This window comes from Myotis myotis, unplaced genomic scaffold (genome assembly GCF_014108235.1).
Source record: "Myotis myotis isolate mMyoMyo1 unplaced genomic scaffold, mMyoMyo1.p scaffold_m19_p_3, whole genome shotgun sequence".
NCBI lineage: Eukaryota > Metazoa > Chordata > Mammalia > Chiroptera > Vespertilionidae > Myotis > Myotis myotis.
In genome coordinates this window covers 103,327,029-103,347,779 of record NW_023416335.1, presented here as the reverse complement: position 1 = coordinate 103,347,779, position 20,751 = coordinate 103,327,029, and the positions used below count along the sequence as shown (strand labels likewise).

Sequence of the window (20,751 nt, the reverse complement as noted above, 5' to 3'; positions counted from 1 at the left end):
CAAAGACACTTCTATCCTCTTTCTTTCTCAATGCCAATACAACATAGGGGCACATACCCTGGGGAGCACTAGCAAATTAACTTCACCTAGTTGCCCCCTAAAGCTAGAGTTACATATTTACTAGTATTTACAGATATTTTCACCAAATAAATTAAAGCATTTCCTACCAGAAGAGAAAAAGACTACTGTGATGACCATGGCCAAGTACTTACTAAAAAAAAAATCTTACCTAGGTTTGGACTACCAAGAAAATTACAGATTGACAATAGACCCTCTTTTATAGGCAAAATTACACAAGAACTGACTCTAATTTTAGAAATATACTATTACATTCATGAAAACCTCAACCCTCAAGTAAAGTAAAAAAATAAATAAATAAAAATCAAACCCTCAAAAGGATTCTAGCCAAGCTATACCAAACAAACAAACAAACAAACAAACAAACAAAAACAAATGGAGTCCTGGGTGTCTATGTTACCCATAGGTCTCATGAGAATAAGAAAGGCACCTAAAGAAAAATTACAAGTAAGCCCCTTTGAACTCACATATGGCAGGCCTTTTCTCAAATCTGACCTGCTAATAGATGAGGAATTTTTCAGCTGTTATATTACACCATTAATCTAAGACAGGTACAAAAAGCATTACAGGAATATGAAAACAAAATTCTACCTACCCCCAATAATGACTACCAATACAAACAAGTTAAACCAGGGGACACAGTTTATTTAAAAACCTGGAGGGACAACTGCCCTGAATCCCAACTACAACCCAGATGGAAGGGTCCACATCAAGTCCTGGTAAGTACCCCAACTGCAGTAAAGCTCATGGGGATAGCCAGTGGGGTTCATTTATCTTGAATTAAAACTATTTCTTATGAATTTCCACAGGAATCACAACCTGAGACCTACTCTTGTAAACCTGTTGAGGATCTCAAGCTCCTCTTAAAAACAAACAAACAAATAAAACAAAACAAAACCAAAACCTATTACAGATAAGTAATAAAGATAAGTAATAACTTGGCCCTAATATAATTGTCTTTCTCATATTTCTGATACTTTTTCTAATAGCCTATTGATACATTAAGCCTCCTCCTCGAGAAAAGAAAATTTCCTGTCCCTGTTGGATTTAACCCTTATCAGATAAAGTCCCATGTCCTCCCCTCCAGTAACCTCCTTGTCAAATTTATCGCCTCTAAGATACAGAAATTCCATGTTGAGATGATGACTCTTTGGGAATTCCTGCCCATTCGTACTTTAGGAGAATCAGCCAATGGCCTCTCTGTTACAAGCTCAGATCCCATTTCCCTGCCTCCCTTAGATCAGGTAGAAAGAGACTTCCACACCCTACACAGACAGGGACTACAGTCATTGTCAGCAGGAAACAGTTACAGAAAAAGGGGCTATCTTCCCTCATCAATCCTAAACAATTTTTAGGGATGAAGTCTCTGAGGAGGGGAATGTGGCAATATAGTAAGAAGCTAGGAAAATTCCTGAGCAAGTGGAATGGGGAAATTGAGACAAGAAAATTAAATAAGGCCAAACAATTTCAGCAGCTTGCAGCCAGCTTGTAAATTGCAAGACTTTACCTTCCCCAACCAAGGACACCTGAAAACAAATGGTTTATACCTCTCCTCCCTAACCAGAGAATACATTGCTTAAATCACCCTGGCCTGGTAAAATATAGAACAAAGACCCAATTAATGCCATTTGTGCCAGCTAAACCCAAGGACAGATGAAGTCTGGGGGACAAATAACCAGAACCCCAAAAGCATTTTGATGGTATCACTTGGGTAAATGATAGGCAGGATGGATAGCTGCTAAGGCAGGAGGAGGGGGAGGAGAAAAGGGGGAGTTTATAGAACTCACTGAACAAAGAAGTCAGCAATCTTGGGACTTGCCAAGATAAAATTGCTAGATGTTCTTGCAAATTCTGGGAAAAGCCATAACAATGTAAAAGGAGGACCTTGAAACCTATAGGGGAAAAATATAAAGACCTTGAACCTCCAGCAAGTGGGATACTCAGACTAGCCGAGTTGCCTGCTTATGCTTTATGCCAAGTGTATTTCTTAATACATTTGCTTGCTTTGCTTCCTTAATAAATTCACTTGCTTTTCTTCAGTACCACTTTCTGTCACTCACCTGAATTCTTTCTTGCAAGCATGACAAGAGCCAAAGAGGGGAGAGCCCCCTTTGACTTGGGCAGCTCTCTAGTAATAGATGGTTTTAAGGATAACTAATTTCATCTCTACTTACAGATTTTAAAAACTTATTTTCTAGTTGGAACTTACATTCTGGAAGAATGAGGGTGCCAGGTTATTGCTTAATCAGGGGTTTCAAGTGACACACAGCTAACTAAGTTTGCCAGGAATTTATATGTCCATTACTGTGAGAATTTTTTTGAAATAAAATTCATTGAGAAATTTTGCTTTGTGAGACAGTGACCTGCTCCAAGGTATTGTTTTAGATGCTTACATTCACTCTAAGTCAGAAATTTTTAAGTAGATATTTTACTAGAGAATATAATGGTAAGTGTATAAAGCTTAACTAGGAATAGAATTAAATACTGCCTAACGTCTGATTTATATTCATATGAATCCTATTGTGTTTCAGAATTTTTAAAAATATTAGGTACTACTTATTATGTAAGAGTGATATGGAGATTTAAAGAATGAAGATGTAGTTTTTGGTAACTCTTAGTAAAACTGACCTTGCACAACTGAACTCTGCATTTTATTTAAAGAACTGGAGGCCCAGTGCACAAAATTCCTGCATGGCAGTGGGGAGGGAGTGTCCCTCAGCCTGGCCTGCACCCTCTCCAATCCGGGACACGTCAGACATTCCTCTTGCAATCTGGGACAATTGGCTCCTAACCACTCACCTGCCTGTCTGCCTGATCACCCCTAACTGCCCCCCCTTGCTGGCCTGATCGCCCCTAACTGTCTCTGCCTACCAGCCTGATTGCCCCCTAACTGCCCTCCCCTACCAGCCTTGTCCCCCTAACTGCCCTCTCCTGCTGGCCTGATCGCCCCCTAACCACCTCTGCCTTGACCCCCACCACCGTGGCTTTGTCTGGAATGTCATCCGGAAGATGTCCAGTCTAATTAGCATATTACCCTCTTACTAGTATAGATGGGAAGACACATTATTTATTCATTTATTACATACTATGTAAACTCCTCTAAAACCTTAATTATGAAAACAATAAGTATTTATACTTAAATAACAGAAGGTATTGAATGTGAATTTAAACAACTTTAAAAAAATTTACTTCAGGGTGATTCTTTGCCTTTCTAAAGCAGATTCTGTCATCTATGATATATAATGTCCCATTGCAAACAAATAAAGTCTGTACCTTGTGTCATAAAACAATACAACAGGTGCCTGACAGCCGACAACCACACTCTCAAATGCTTTGTTCCTAAATTCTGTCAACTAAATCCATTAAGGTTTTTATGAAAATACTTCTTTTGAACTTTTCCAGCTGGTCTTTTGGCTTCTTCATTTTTCTTTTCAATGGGAATGAAACAGGTTTAGGTATTTTTTTAGAACAACAAAGAATCACAACCTTCAATTTGCTCTCCCAAAGAACATATGGCTCCCTGACTATTGTTATAATTTTGACTTATGCTTGATAAAGGGTAATTTCTGGGTGTCCATTTAGCTTTGACAATTTTTTTCCCAACATTTTTCTGACAATTTATTTTTTTGAAAAAAAGTTGGTTACCAATAGAACATTCTAGCTCGCTAATATTCCATTAGCCTAGAATGAAGTTCAGCGTGGAAACTATACTGGAAATTAAATGCACAGCTATCTTAAGAGCTTTATATCATCCTTTAAATCAGCAACAGAAATATATATTTGAATGAAAAAAGATTAAGATATCAATATTACCTAATTTATTGGTAAAATTACATAATTTGACTTTAAGTAGTTTTATTCCCTTAGAAGGCAAGGATAGTGGTTAGCAACCATGCAACTACCATCAGAATCATTACATCATTACTAATTGTGGTGAGAATCAAAAATTCAAGTTAAAAGAAGGTATTTATTTTCTTGCCATTTCTGTGCTAAGATGATCTTTTAAAGTTTGCTTTGCCTTATAATCTTCCATATGAGAATCTCTGAGAGCTCCTGGTATACTGTCCTCTGGCCCTTAAAGTCAGGTGAATTTTACAGTTTATTGAAAAACCACTGGGTGCTAGGCAAAAACCAACTTGACTCTTAAACATACCTCCCTCTGCCCCTAAGAGTTCACATTAAACTGTAGGATATAGATAATGTGCATAAGGTAGAGAATGACAAATACTATGCAGAGAGGCACTGATAATGAGCTGTGGGAGTTCATAAGAGTGTAGAATTACTTTAACTTGAAGGTATCAAAGACACATTCATGGAAGAGATAGTGTTTCAATGGGGCCTTAAGCACAGGGTGGTATTTAGACATCCAGCAAGATGCTGTTCCTGGAAGATTAAGTATAAGAGCAGAGATAAGAAATACAGTGAAAAAGAAACATCAAAGGATTCAATTTAGTAGGAGTTCAGGACATTTGCTACATATTTAATTCCTTCTCTTTTTATTTTCACCTAAAGATAGCCTTACTGTGACTGATGGAGCTTCTGAAGAACTGGGAAACAGACCCAGAAAAACTCTCAATACATTTTATAATTTTTTAGATTACTTAATAATTCCAATGATTTTTTTAGTCTAATGTTAAGCTATTGAAAAACTACTGATAATGCAACTTTTAATAACTGATATATAATTTTCTTTCTTCGTTCTACTCTTGCCACTCCCACTACCATGCACATTCAAAGAGGCAGCACAGCATATCCACAGAGAAATACAGAGAATAAATACAAAAATTAATAGAAAAAGAAGTGATGTGATAATTCAGCAGTGGAGAGAAATAGGCACAACACAAATTGACCTCTATTGAATATATAATCTCATGTGGTGCTCTTTTAGGCTATTCTCAGGAAAGGCACCTATAAGCACATCCTTCATAACCAAAAGCATAAATGGGGCTATGAAATCTTTGTAATGGAATGGAACTCAAGTATTGATTAATTCACACTATGCCCTCTATTTTTTTGTAGGCTCTAAAGATAAAGTTACGAGATAATGTGGAGGTGGAGCTGACAAAGACATCAGTGTTTACCTTAAAAGTCAAGAGTATAGGAATTCACTTTACTATATGTACTTTTGTTGCTTAGGAACATTATTTGATCACATAAATACCCACAGATGGTATATAATGGGTATTTGTACATGAGATTCCAAAGACTTGAACTGTTCATCTACTTTAATAGAGGTTGATATACAATTTTATTATTCCTGGATTCTTTACTTGCAAATTTGTCTACTTGCTAAAATGTACTTATAGCTCAAAATTAATATTTGCGGTGCTTTTGTATTTATTTATGGACTCTGGTAAAGCACCTTTAAAAAATATGCATCACCTAATGCTCTTCCTCTTGTTTCAGCTGTCATACTGTAAACAAGTGCCCTTTTTAGAGTCTATTTAGTTCCAAATTGTTGTTGTTTTTTATGTGATTTTGCTGTTTAACATATCTGCCAATCTTAGTGCCAAAGTGCTGTCCAGTGTTCCTAAACACAAGAAGGCTGTGACATGCTTTACAAGGTTTATATATGTACTAGAGGCCCGGTGCACAAAAATTTCTGCACTGGCAGGGAGGGAGGTGTCCCTCAGCCCCACTTGTGCCCTCTCACAGTCTGGGACCCCTCAGGAGATAACGACCTGCTGGCTTAGGCTTGCTCCCAGGTGGCAAAGGGCAGGCCCAATCCCTAGGTGCAGCCGCTGGTTGGACTCAGAGCAGGGCCGATTGGGGAGTTGGGGCGCCGCCCCCTGTCATGCACAGAGCAGGGTGGATCAGGAGTTTGCGATGCCACCCCCAGTCACGCTCAGGGTAGGGCTGGTTGGGGGGTTGGGGCACTGCCCCCTGTCACACTCAAGGCAGGGTCGATGGGGAGATTGGGGCGCCACCCCCTGTCACGCACAGAGCAGGGCCGATCAGAGGGTTGGGGTGCTGTCCCCTGTCACGCACAGAGCAGGGCCCATCAGGGGGGTTGGGGCTCTGTACCCTGTCACACACAGAGCAGGGCCGATCAGGGGGTTGGAGAGCTCCCCCCTGTCACACACACAGTAGGGCTGATAGGGGAGTTGGGGCACTGCCCCCTGTCACACACAGAGCAGGGCGGATCAGGGGGTTGGGGCGCCACACCCTGTCATGAACAGAGCAGGGCGGATAGGAAGGTGGTGGTCCCACCCCCTGTCACACATAGAGCCACAGGGCGATCAAAGGGTTTCGGCGCTGTACTCTGTCACGCTGCTCCAAGGGCCAGGAGGCCTCGCGGCTCTGCTGATCCCAGTGCTGGGAGGCCTCACGGCTCCCCTTGACACTGGGGCAGTGAGGCCTCACTGCTTTGCTGATCCCAGTGACAGGAGGCCTCGCGGCTCCACTGATCCCAGTGCCGGGAGGCCTCGTGGCTCTGCTGATCCCGGGTTCGGGGGGCCTCACGGCTCCGCTGATCCCAGTGCTGGGAGGCATATTACCCTTTTACTATATAGGATAGAGGCCTGGTGCATGGGTGGGGGCTGGCTGGTTTGCCCTGAAGGGTGTCCTGGATCAGGGTGGGGGTCCCGCTTGGGTGCCTGGCCAGCCTGGATGAGGGGATGATGGCTGTTTGCAGGTGGTCACACCCCATTCAGGGTGGGGGTCCCCACTGGGGTGCCTGGCCAGCCTAGATGAAGGGATGATGGCTGTTTGCAGCTGGTCACACCCCCTTCATGGTGGGGGTCCCCACTGGGGTGCCTGGCCAGTCTGGGTGAGGGGCTGAGGGCCATTTTCAGGCTGGCGGGTGACTGAAGCTCCCAACCTCTCCTTTTTTTCTTTTTCCTTTTTTTAATTCTGGGATTTATTTACCTTCTATGGCTGTCACTGGAAGTGAGAGCCAGCTTTAGCTCTAAGGCCCAGCTCCAGCTCTGAGACCTCGGCTGCTGAAAGCAGGGATATGGGTTTGTTTGGGTTCTATAATTGAAACTCTGTTGCAACTCCAGCTCTGCCGGCTGGCTGAAAGCATGGGGATTGTTTAGCTTCTATACTTGCAACATTGTTTCTTAGACTGCAAGCTCAGAGCCCAGCAGCCGCATGCGGGGAACCTTGGCTTCCTCCATCACTGGAGCAAGCAAGCCTCCTGTTTGCTTCAGCTGCCTGGCTGCCGGCTGCCATCTTGGTTGGCAGTTAATTTGCATATTGCCCTGATTAGCCAATGGGAAGCGTGTCGGAGGTATGGTTAATTACCATGTTTGTCTATTATTAGATAGGATTAGAAAGATAAACTTGTTCAGGCATAAGGGATGATGCTGTTGGTTGTGAGTTCCAAATTAATGAATCAATAACATATATCAAATAAGGTATCTTTAAACAGAATCACACATGAAACAAGGTTATATATTAATTGGTTCATAAAAAGTTGTAACTGGAAGCCTGCAGGGAACCTGACTCAGTATTTCCCTATGGAGCAGTTAATATAAGCAGCAATTTTATACAACATAACTACTACAAATAAGGAAAATCAATCATATTTATTCAATAAAAGTAACAATAAATTAATCTTTAGAGACAAGACAAGATGGAGCACAGGAAGTGGAAATGTGTTCGTCCTCCACACACATTTTTCCTTCTTTTTATCAACCTTTCTCTAGCACATAGCAAGGAGTGTTAACTGAAAGGAACCTTTACTGCATTCATAGATGGCCCACCCTGATCTCCAGCTCCATTCATCTATCCTTGGACATGACAGCACTAGGTCCTGACACAGTTGTGGGTGAAGACTGTCCTGGCTCCTGCATAGCTATCTGCCAAAATTTGAGAATACACAAAGAAAATTTGTAGGATAATTTTTAATCTATAGGAAAACAATATATATGGGATGAACTCTGATGCAGAATAATGCCTAATCCTGCTGGAGAATCTTGGGATAATTTGTTGTGGGATCTCAGTTGAAGCAATATTCCACATCTAGGATTAATGCCTATTCATGCTTTTGTTGAGAACTGGAGTAACAGACCTCATGGAAGTGATCTTTTGAGGCTGTAAGGGTCCTCCAGAAAGAGAGTTCATCTACATATATATAAAAGACTAATATGCAAAATGTCCCCTCGGGAGTTCGACTGGGAGACCAGGAGTTCGACTGGGAGACCAGGAGTTCGATTGCTCACTATGATGTGTGCTGATCACCAAGGGCGGCACAGAACATGGCAGGCGACCAGTGGCAGTGGTGGTGAGGGTGGCAAGGAGGAGGCGGGGAGGTGAGGAATCTGATTGGCTCTGATCACTGGCCAGGCCTAGGGACCCTACCTGTGCACAAATTTCAGACACTGGGCCTCTAGTTATCATATAAATGGATTTGTTAGGCAACAAGAATATAGACTCTGTATGTTTTAAACATCAGAGCAAAGTAGAGATTCAGAGTGTAGTGTAAGGGTGTTACTCATCTCTAACTTGTGTCCAGTCTCTTGGATGAATGTTTGGGACCCAGAAAAAGAGAAAACCATAAGTAAAAATGTAAAGACATGCTTAATCAATCTATTTTTCATATAAGATACCAACCAGAACTCTTTTGAATATCCTTTTCCTTTAATACAGAATAACAGAAAAGACCACCACATTCCTGGTGGCTCCTGATGGCATGTTAGGCATTTCCACATTCTATGGAACTGTCAGGTTAAATTACTCATTTTAAATCCTTAAGTATGTGGTAGATCTAGGATTCAAATGCAGCCTGCTAGTATTCTTTCTAAACTTCCTCTAAATTATCATATTACTTCAGTTACATTGGCATTCTACTTACAGGTGATTCTAAGTTAATTTTAATTTGCTTTAACTTAATTTATAAGTGAGTGCTATTGAATAGAAGCAAACATGTTCTGAGTGCATTTCCCTCTCCCAATTGCAAACCCTAATGAATAGTGAGACTGATAAATGGTAAGAATTAAGAGGAAAAACAAAGAATATAGGGTCAGTTTCTAAATATTTAAGACTAAATCATAAAAAAATTCACACAAACTATGAGTAGGACCCAATTGCTTTATAAATGAATTTCAGGCCATATCCAAAAATCAGGGAAGCTGGAAGGAAAATGCTTCTTCCAGACTGAATGGTGGCCACAGCTGGGTCAGAATTAGGAAGTCTTACTTGCAGAGATCCCTCACCTTTCGTTAAGCATGAGCCGCTCCCTCAAGCCCATCCCTTAAAAAAAGCCCCCCCACCCAAAAAAAAGGAAGAAAGAAAAGAAAAAGGATATGTTTATTTTCAGACCCTACTTAAAAAAGATAGAAAAAGAGGAGAACCAAGGGTTTATATCTTCTAACCTAGAGCTTAAAAATATTTTCTTGATCGAACCTGATTTAATTGTGCAATACTTTGTTTACTGAATTAGAAGTTTAATACCAGTGGAATGAATGCCTTCACTATTGGTATGCACTCCTAGGATGAGGAATTCAGGTTTATATCTACAGAGGACAAAGGACAAAGCAAACAAATAATTGCAAGGTGAATTCTCATTTACAATATGCACATTACTGGAATGTGCAGTCTAAATTAAAAGTTAACTTAGTCACTGGAATGCTGTAATATGAGTGGCTAAAGAAACTTTTTTCCTGAAAATGGAAGTGTGGTACTGTATTTTAAACAAAAATACAAACTAATTCAAGAAATAATTATGTAGTCCTTGCTGTTGCAGACCAAAGAGTGGGCCCTAGACAAAATTGACCTTAGTTTATTGACACCACCTCCAAGTATAGCCATGGTCGCTTCCAAAGTGTAGAAGAGAAGAAAATTTCATGGGACCACTTAAAAAAGACCAAATTGAAAAGGAAGAAGGAGCTTAATATCAGTAACAGATTATATAGTGAGTGAAGTCTCAATAAAAATTATTTTCCACTAAAAAAAAAGAGAAAAAAAAAGATTTATGTTGGTGAAAAAGACATGTATAAACTCCAAGCATTTTAGAGGAAGAATAAATGCTGGATTGCATCTTTTATCACTGCCCCATTTTACCAAGATCTAGAAAGGCTGTGATTTGAATAAGATTACAAAGCATCTATTTGCCGAAGAGGAATACATTCCCAGAGATTTTCACTCTTAGTCCAGTGGTATTGCCATTTAACAGATTGTGATCTCAAATATTTTTCTTAAGCACAAGATCATAAAAGTTGTTTGTTTTAAATAATATGAAATTAAACAGTAGGGGGATTCACTTCAGAGATTTAATATGGCTCCAGCAATAAAGACATCTGGGAAATGTTGAACTCTTTCTGTTTAACTTTCTGTGACTGTTTAACGCTCTGTAGCCTCAGGTTTAGCTGACTCCCCAGAAAGCATGAATGTCACCCAAAGATAAATGTCAGGTCACAGGAAGGAGGTTAATGAATCTATAGAGTGTGGATAACTGCCTGATGTTATTATCTGTTAACTTAGAGATGCATTGTTCTTTCTGGTGATCTATGTGACTACCCACCATATGTTTTTATTATTAACTTCCTATAAAAAAAGAAACTCTGTCCTAGGAGGTGTGCAGACTCCCCCTCTCGCTCCTCCCCAACCCCAGCAGCCACCACTGGCAGCAAGCAACTTCTTTGCCCATGTATGTAAGTTTCTCCTGTTAAAGGCCTTATAAATTTGAATAAGGCTATGTGTCAGTTTCTCAGAATCAATCCTGAATTTAGACTTTTGGGGATTTCCCCCAACAATATATGTATAATAAATTTGGGGAAGACTTAATTATCTCTCTTTAAGGCAGCCCAAAAGTAATTTTCTATTATCTTTTTCCCATTAACAAATAGAAGTAAAACAAAACAACCCTGTACTTTCATAGAAACAGTAATTACTTTACCAAAAGCTGAATTTTAAGTTTGTCAAGATCCACACCTTCTGCCTCTGGGGGAAAAGAAAAAAATACAAAACAAAACACCTGGTGCAGCAAGACTTCATGCATGCACTGCCTGAAGCAACACATAACTTTGTTAGATCTCTGGAAACACATTCTTAAAATAAACTTAATAGCCTTCAGGTCTCTTCAAACCAGAGCCTAATTCTTTTTGTGGCGCCAGACATCTCCTCCCATCCCTAGGCGACTCTGCAGGGAAATAAAAGCAGTGGTTCTCTGAGCACCTTTAAGATTAACCGGTTTAGCACCATTTAGTTAATTCCCTGTGAAGTGAGGTTGTTTTCTAATTTCTATTTGTATAACAGCAGCATGCACATTACTATAAGACATAGCCATTACAATTAACAAAGGTTACAGTTTGAACTATATTTTGGATTATCTTTTAAAAATGTGTTATATCCACATTGAGACAAAATATAAGAGGAAAAAAAACACTAGAAGTACCTTAATCTGATTGTTTAAAAAGAACCCACCTTTACCCTATCTTGTTTCTATTTTTACCGAAAGTTAAATTTGATGGCTGTGATAGAGGGATTAAGGTTACACGGAAGCACAAAACCCATTCTATGAATTAAAATATTGTGAGTGAATTGTAACTTGGAATTCTAGAATGTGAAAATTAAATGAGAACTCCCTAAAGATATTTTTAGATAGTCCTATTATTCTTTTTTTCCTACAATCTGAGTCAGTAACATGTTCATAGGTATATTTGTTCTCAGCAGCAAAATCAAGATTTGGAAGTTTAAGTTTTCTAGACTTAAAAATTAAAGATAAATATGCAAATCTTATCTGGTTTCCTGGCTACTACTTCAAACTAAAAAAGCATTTTCATTGAGGTTTGTCAAGGAAGAAAGGAGAGTGGGAAGGAGGAAAGAAGGAAAACAGGAAAAAAAAGAGAGAAAAAGAAAAAATTATATAATTGTATTGATGAATAAGACAAATATAAACTCTAAGCATTTTAGAGGAAAAATAAACGCTGGATGCATCTTTTATCATTGCCCCATTAAAGCTGTGATTTGAATAAGATTACAAAGCAGCTATTTGCAGAAGAGGAATACATTCCCAGTGGTATTGCCATTTAACAGATTGTGATCTCAAATATTTTTCTTAAGCACAAGATCATAAAAGTTGTGTGTTTTAAATAATATGAAATTAAACAGTAGGGGGATTCACTTCAGAGATTTAATATGGCTCCAGCAGTAAAGACATCTGGGAAATGTTGAACTCTTTTTGTTTAACCTTCTGTGACTGTTTAACTCTGTAGCTTCAGGTTTATCTGACTACCCAGAAATCTGGAATATAACCCAGAGATAAATGTCAGGTCACAGGAAGGAGAGAGAGAGAGAGAGAGAGAGAGAGAGAGAGAGAGAGAGAGAGAGAGAGAGAGAGAGAGAGAATGGAGTAGGATACCATCAGTTTGTTTTTCACATTTTATTTTCATTTATTTCAGATTAGTTTCACAATGGTAGTTTTTATACTTGACTTGTGTATTGTTTCATTAGTCAAATCCTTTGGTGACTGCTCTGTCCCCTCTAAAATTATGCCAGAGTTACACATACAGCCCTCCTTGGTGATTTTACTGTCTCTGGTTAATAAAAAGGCCCTTCATTTATGTATTTAACTGCCAAAAGAAAAGAAAAAAGACCCAATAAGTATAAGGAAAAGTTAGTATGGTCTTACAGCACCAGAACTTGTAGGAAAAACATTTAGACAACATGCAGCATAGTGGTTTTTTAAATAGAGCTCAGAGCACATGTTATGAAGAATAATGATGGTTCACATATAGCCCTCTATAAGACTTAGAATCTAGTAAGGAGGGTAAACCAAATATCCTACATAAATTATAATACAAAATGTAAGGTAAAATAATGAACATCCATTATATGGATGTTCAGAGGAGGGGCAGAAGGACATTGGACTGGGGAGACCACTAGAGTCTTGGCATAATGGGCATTGTGGAGGGACACTGAAGGATGGCATTACTTCGAGGGGAAGGAATCACACGCAAAAAACAAAACAAAAAAGAACAGGTGCAGGAGGACAGCATTTTGTGGATAGTAATAAATTGTCCAGCTTTGTTAAGTTTGTGGAAGCAAAGCAGAGAAGAGGAGATAAGTTGAAAAGTGAGGGGGCTGACAAAGAAAACTTGGTGTAGAGAAGGCAAAATCTGAATTCTTCCTTACAAAATATTAATTTGATAAAATTTTAGAAGGATTTGTTAGAATAAAAATGGACTAGAAATCCAATATATAATTAACAAATAACCACCAAAATAGGATTTCTGCCAGTGGGAGAGAAAACTTGCATTATGATACAAATGAGTCCATATATTTGCCATAAGAAAAATAAAAGTTTTGCTCATAATAAAATAGAAATCCTTAAAATATTAAAATTTACCCATGAACATGTAAAATGACCAAACAAAAATGCCCACTATAGCCCTGGCTGGTTTGGCTCAGTGGATGGAGAATTGGCCTGCGGACTAAAGGGTCTCAGGTCTAATTCTGGTCAGAAGCACATGCCTGGGTTAAGGCCTTGATCCCCAATGGAGGGTGTGCAGGAGGCAGCTGATGGATGATTCTTTCTCACCACTGATGTTTCTCTCTCTCTCCTTTCCTCTCTGAAATCAATATAAATATATATATATTTTTAAATGCCCACCATAAACAGACAATTACATGAATTCCTGAACTACTAGATTGGACACGAACTTTTTGCCAAACTGCCATATCATACAATTCCTTCTTACTAAAACTCTTTTGGCAACTAACTTTGTATGGATGGAAGTCAATAAATAAAGGACGCTATCCCTACACTGAATTTTAGAAAATTCTATCATCTAAATTTTTTAATAAGTATGTTTTGGAAAGGCACTTATGTCTTTTTTTAAAACTTTGAAAAAATGTACTGTCCTGTTTAAACAATAATCTATAGCTTAGATACTTGCTTTCAAAATAAAAGTTGTTGTTTTAATTAGAAAAAAGATTGTATTTAATTCACCACTGTCTGTTTAAACAAAATAACTTTATCTTACTGAGAAAGAAATATATTATTAGTAATCAGAAGCCATTATTAGCAGCAATAAGGTGTTCCCATTAACTTTTAAATCAGTAAGTTTTACAAGTAATTTTCTTAAGTATTATATACAATAAATCAGGGTAAGAAACTAAAACCTTTATTTAAAGATCCTAATTTAGGCATTCTATGTGCTCATGTACTCAAAGGTTTGAAAATCAGGCCTTATTAAAATGTACATAAATTTTGAAGTTCTGACTGTTTTCATTGTCTTTAAGAAAGTGGTGTAAGAAAAGTACTCTATGAGATCATTTATTTTGAGCAGTAAAAAGAAACAATGACCAGATGTCTTGAAGAAGTTTTATACTTAAGTGTTTATTTGGTATAAATCCAAATGCATACCACAGATAAAAGTTTCTCTCTCCATCCCTTCCAGCCTCTTCACTTAAAAAAAATAGGATCAGTGTGACAAAATTTTTTTAGGCCAAGATAAACCACATGTTTCTTCATTTGGTTAATATACAGTGCTGATGGAACTTTATGAATATTCTGGGAATTGGAGACAATGATTACTACAGAGAAGTCATGGGTTATAGAAACACATTTAGAAGCATTTTTGGAAGCCAACACATTGATTTTGCAACTCAAAACATGCTCTAAATCAGTGGATCTTGTGTGTGTGTGCGTGTATGTATTAGGAGTATAAATGATTTTGACCTCCTGAGGACATTTGGCAATGTTGGGAGACATTTTTGATTGTCACAATGGGGAAGAGGGAGGGAGTAGTCTAGTGGGTAGAGGCCAGGGAGACCAGGGACCCTAGAATGCACAGGACAGTCAGGCCCCTCCCCCCAGCAAAGAATTAGAATTATCTGGACCAAAATGTCAATCATGCTATTGGGAAACCATGGTCTAAACTGCCATATCAATATATACAACTAAATGTTAACATATTATTTGACTTTTCTCCATGAATTCCATGTTTTCTTATGAATTGCTTACACATGTGGTTAAATGATTAATATACTTCCTCTTCTTATGTAAATATGCAGAACTTTTTCAAATCCATCATTAATGTAGAAAAGCTTCCATTACAAAGGGCTTATTCTCTTATTATAGGAAATAGTTGAGTCGGTAGTTTTCCTACTTCGTCAAAATTTATGACTAATTTTCTGGGAATTTAGGAGTGAGAATCTTGAAAAATGCACCAAACTGTGTCAAAGTGATACTGTATGCATGATTTAGATTTTAGTATGTAATCAAATATGTGTAGGATGATTTCTATTTTAGAGCTTTTCAGCAGATTTGGCTTCACCAGAACACCTTAGAATTGAGAATAGGAAGTAGAGGGGCTTCCTAAAGTCATTATAGGAAGGGAAAACTGGGCACAGAACACAGGTTGTCCAGTTTTTCATGGCTTTTTATAGCTAACAAGAAAAATACTACATATTCAAATGCACATGTGTGCCTTTGTGTACACACACACACACACACACACACACACATCTTACTTTTGTTTTTATAAAGAATGAAAATATTGTTCAAAATATTATCTAGAAATATAGAACACAGTCTTTTATCTGGTTTTCCACTGAACAATTTTAAAAAGCATTTCCCAGCATGTTTTTTTCAAACTTTATTTTCCTGTCTGTTAATAAGTATTATGGTTAAAAATCATTCTGAGTCAACTAGGAGGGATATATGCTGGGATTAAGCTATGTAATCAGAATGATTTAAGGCAATAATTCTTATGGCCTTACTAGTAAATATGGCAATGTATATTTAGCATGTACAAGGAAGGGATAGAATATGCTGCATTTCCCAATCTCATTTCACCAGGGAACCCATTATGAAGGTATCATGCAAGGCTCTGTTCTATAGAATAAACTTTGTGACCAGTTGAAAATCCAGTTATGAACAGAGAGTCTTTTGTAGTATCAATCACATCTAAGTAACATAATTTACAATTTAACACCATATATTGGAATTGCACTTCATAATCTTGAGAAACAAACACCAATAAAAGTAAAGTAGACAGAGGCAAAGAAGCATCAAACAGACTGTCAATCTACAGCGGGAAGGTAGGGGAGGGTTGGGGGAGGGGTAAGAGATCAACTGAAGGACTTGTATGCATGCATATAAGCACAACCAGCAGACACAGGACACTGTGGGTGAGAGGACTAGGGCAAGTGCGGCGGGGGGGGGGGGGGGGGGGGGGGGGGGAGGTCAGTGGGGAAAAAAAAAGAGACAATGTACTACTTTTTGTAATACCTTAAACAATAAAAATTTTTTTAAAATAGTAAAGGATTTCCCCCTATCAGCTATATAAATTCTGGTTCAAAGCACTGCCTAACCTAAATGGCAAAGCAAATATGTTAATTTGTAGAATACCAAGAAAAAGAAACTAAGTTCAGGTAAACACACTGATTACTAGTATATCTGTTTCCTAGATATCATGTTTATTGTTGGAGACACTTAAATGTGTGTGTGAGGCGGGGGGGGGGGGGGGGGGGGGGGGGGGGGGCGTGGGCGGGGAAAGGGGAGTGCTTAGCAGTATAGTCCCCAGATCCCCAACCCTGTTTTTTATTTATCCTTATTTTATTTCTTTTTTGGGGGGGGACCCATAAAGTTTTATTGAAAGACATTCAGACCTAATAAATCAATGGAAATACCACATTCCTGATTAGAAAAAATCCAAATCATTAAGATATCAATTCTCCCCCAGAATTTTTCCTTAAATTCAATGCAATTTCAATCAAATCTGAACAAGTTGCTTCTAGGAATTCAACAGAGTGATGCTAAAATTTATATTAAAATAATATTCCTGGAGAAGAATAAGATAAGGTGATTTGCCCCACCAGATATAAAGACTTATTATATGCTGTATTAATTAGGGTGATGTAGTACTGGCACAGAAATAGATAAATTTGACCAAAGAAACTGAACTTAACATCTGCTATCACTTTGCTGCTACCACCTATTTCCCAGACCTGTTTTTTATTTTTTAATTATTTTTTTGTTTTTATTATTATTTTTTAAAAATATTTTTTTATTGATTTCAGAGAGGAAGAGAGAGAAACATCAATAATGAAAGAGAATCATTGACTGGCTGCCTCCTGCACACCCCACACTGGGGATCCAGCCCGCAACCAGGGCATGTGCCCTTGCCTGGAATCGAGCCCGGGACCCTTCAATCCACAGGCCATGCTACATCCACTGTGCCAAACCAGCTGGGCCCAGTCCTGTTTTTTATTTTTATTTATTTATTTTTTTCTCAGCCTGCTGTAATACAGGCATAACTCCTACTATTGTGCATTGCTTCCTTGCATTTCACAGATATTGAGTTTTCATCAACATTGAGGCAAGATCCTATACCAGCAAAAGAATCACAGCTCACTGAAGGCTCATATGATGGTTAGCATTTATTTTTTAGCAATAAAGTCCAGTCCTGTTTTTTAATTAGTCAAATGTGGGATCAAATGTACAGAGACAAAGATTGGGATTTTGGCCAGCTCCACAAAAACACAGCTAAAATCACTAACAATATACAATGAGTCATGTCAACCTCTGTTTTCAGTTGAATATTACTCCCTGTGGATATTTGAACACTATGATACACCCAACTCTGATAAAGGATTTAAAGCCTTACCAAGAAGAATGCTTCTGAAGCTATTGAAACTACTAGCAAGGGAAGAAAGGGCTAAACTGGGATTTGGCTAGAGGACAATGATGCAACAAAAACTTTAAGGCTGATAAACAGATAAAAAATCTGAAAGTACATTGTTGCCTAGTCTGTACTTCACCCTGTATAGTAACTACTTCCCACTAGAATATAAAAAAATACTACAGCTTTAATACAACAGCTTTGTAAAGATCAATTTTAGAAGAAAACAGAAAGACATCTTTGAATCATCAATTCACGTCTCAACTGGTTGTTATAATATAACCAGTTCTACTGAAAAATATCTTTTATTCACTGAAGAACCAAATGAAAATGAATACTGTTAATTAACTCTACTTCTCACCACCCCACATTTATATATACACATGTATATGCATATACATGCAGGTGCTCTGGGGACATGGATGTAAAAGGCAAGATCATGTTGTAGTAATGAAAAAGACTAAGAAATACATCTTTTCTGTTCTGTTTGGGAAGGAATGAGATGTTGGAGAGTAAAGGGTGCTATGATGGTTTAAAGGAGGGACACACACAGGCGTGAAGGGAGGCTCTGGAACACAATTATGAACAACTATTATTACACTGCTCTATAATAAAGTGAAATTGACAGGTAAGAGACTTTCTGTACTTATAATAAACTAGAGGCCCGGTGCACAAATTTGTGCACCAGTGGGGTCCCTCAGTCTGGCCTGCGGGATCAGGCCCAACTGGCTCTCCAACATCCCCCAAGGGGTCCTGTATTGCAAGAGGGCACAGGCCAGACCGAGGGACCCCACTGGTGCACAGTTGGGGCCAGGGAGGGACATGGGAGGTTGGCCAGCCAGAGAGGGACTCTGGGAGGGCTCCAGGGCATGTCCAGCCCATCTCGCTCAGTTCTGATTGGCAGGTCCCCAGCAGCAAGCTAACCTACCAGTCGGAGTGTCTGCCCCCTGATGGTCAGTGCACATCATAGCAAGAGGTTGAGCTATCATTAGCATATTACACTTTGCATATCATTAGCATATTACACTTTGATTGGTTGAAGGGCTGACCGAACAACCAGACACTTAGCATATTAGGCTTTTATTATATAGGATAGGCTCCATTGTGCCATATGAGGTTCTGCACTTGTTTTAAAATAGATTTATCTCTTTCTTCCATAATTATAAGTTGTTTACTGTCACCTATGTTACTAATGCTTGCTTTTTTCAGTAGACTCTCTATCCCCATCTTAATATCATCTTTGAAATCTGCCAGTGGGTGGCCTGAAATAATGAGACAAACTAAACACGCTCCGAGTGCACCAACTGGAAGAAATCTTACTACATACTTTTTTTAAATAGCATAATGGTAAAGAATGTACTATCCAGAGTGAGAAAAACCTGGGTAGAAATTCAAGTATGCTAAGTATAAAGTTGGCTGGAGCATCCCTGGATTGTATCTTAAGGGTAGACTTGGATATCTGGAGTCCCTACGTAAGGATATATCTTTGAGTAAGGTGGATGAGACTGTGCATGGACTTGGTGGCATCAGTTTTTTTCATCAGAAGCTTGTTTGCTTACTTGCTTCTTCTCATCAGTGTGCCATATAGATAAGTTTGCCAAATATTTTGAGTTTTATACACATGAAATGTTAAAGTATCTGTGGTCCTATTCCAATTTATCCTATGAAACCTAGTTCAAACCTTGCTATTGGGCCATTTCCACTAAGAATATGACTTCCATTGCTCTGACAATTATTTAACAGTTGCAGTAATTAACAAGTGTTGGTTATTGCCATTGTAGAAGATGGGGGCCAAGTTAAACCCTAATTTTTAAGTTCTAAATTTAAAAGTCATTGTTATAATAATTGTAGTGTAGTAAAGAACAAGGGTTATTGCTTATAGTTAGAAAATTACACATAGATTTAAAACGGATATTACTTCGAAAGCCCCACAAAAATTATAATTCTATAAACAATAAAATGGCATAAACTAAAAACAAATAGAACAGGAAAAGATGCAAAAGCAAAAATATTTGAAATCTGGAATGCAGGTGGCAAGTGTAACAGACTTAAAAGATTAGAAAAAATAAAAAATGAAATCAGCATTGGGGAAAGTCCAGAGACCTAACTAGCATCTAAAAAAACAAAAAAGGGCTCAGATATGGATGGGACCAGGTAGCTTCTCATAGCTGCCTATGTTTTATCCTCTGTCAAATTTATGTTCCAGGCCCGGGTGGGAAAATGGCGGCGGTATAAAAGGAGGTGTCCTGTGCCTTGTCCTGGAGCAGATAAGGGTGAGCAGCTGAAACGGGTAACATACAGCCCGAATAGGCAGAGGATTTTCAGCTGAGAGACTGTCTGCAGCTAGGAAAGACCGAGAACCCCCAGGAAAAAAAAGGACGGTTGGAGACTGCGGCTGAAACCTCTCTCGGTGTGCCAGCTAAGCAGCGGAGACTGCGCCATCTTGGGTGGTTGTTGCCGGCATCCAGAGACCAGCTACTAACCTGGAAACAAGGGATCACAAGCAGCGTGACTGCGTAAACTCAGACGAGCACTGCTTCTTCTCACGGAAAGGTTAGACATCCCCTAAAGGTGCGGTTTGCAATTAGGGTTGGAGAGAGAACCCAGCTCGTGCGCGCGGGGCAAAATCTGCGCCCCACAGAGCCCGCAGCCGTTGGGACCAGCGTGACCCGCGAGTGGGGAAGGGGCCCCACAGGGCTGCTGGCAGAAGGGAACGCTAAAAATAAGCCCATAGATGGACTGGATGTAAAAAAGCAGCCTTGGACTTTGCCAATCTGCTGGCTGCTTGGTGCCAGGGGCGAGTGGGCGCGCGGAGACTGCACGCAGAGACTGTGTGCAGACCTGGAAGGTGGAGGCTTGCGAATTCGCACAACGTATCAGGCTCTTGTTACAGTTCCCCTTAGATCTGTGCATTTGATTATTAAACCCAGTGCATGGGATTCCCCAGTTGGGGTCATTCGCAGAGCCTGTAGGGGAAAGTTCTTTTTGGGGAGCCTGGGAAACAGCGGGCAGCAACAAAGAACCAGCTCTGGAAAGTGGTCTTTCCCAAATCAGTTCCAAATACCATAGAGAAAAAAAACAAAACAAAACACTACTGATA

The 20,751-nt window shown here is 39.1% G+C and overlaps 1 protein-coding gene across 1 annotated transcript in view; it reads right to left on the bottom strand.

Annotated features, from left to right (window-relative positions):
- The window catches only part of FREM2 (FRAS1 related extracellular matrix 2), a 328,691-nt gene that overhangs the window by 220,032 nt on the left and 87,908 nt on the right, over positions 1 to 20,751 (bottom strand). The gene's annotated exons all lie outside the window — the stretch shown is intronic.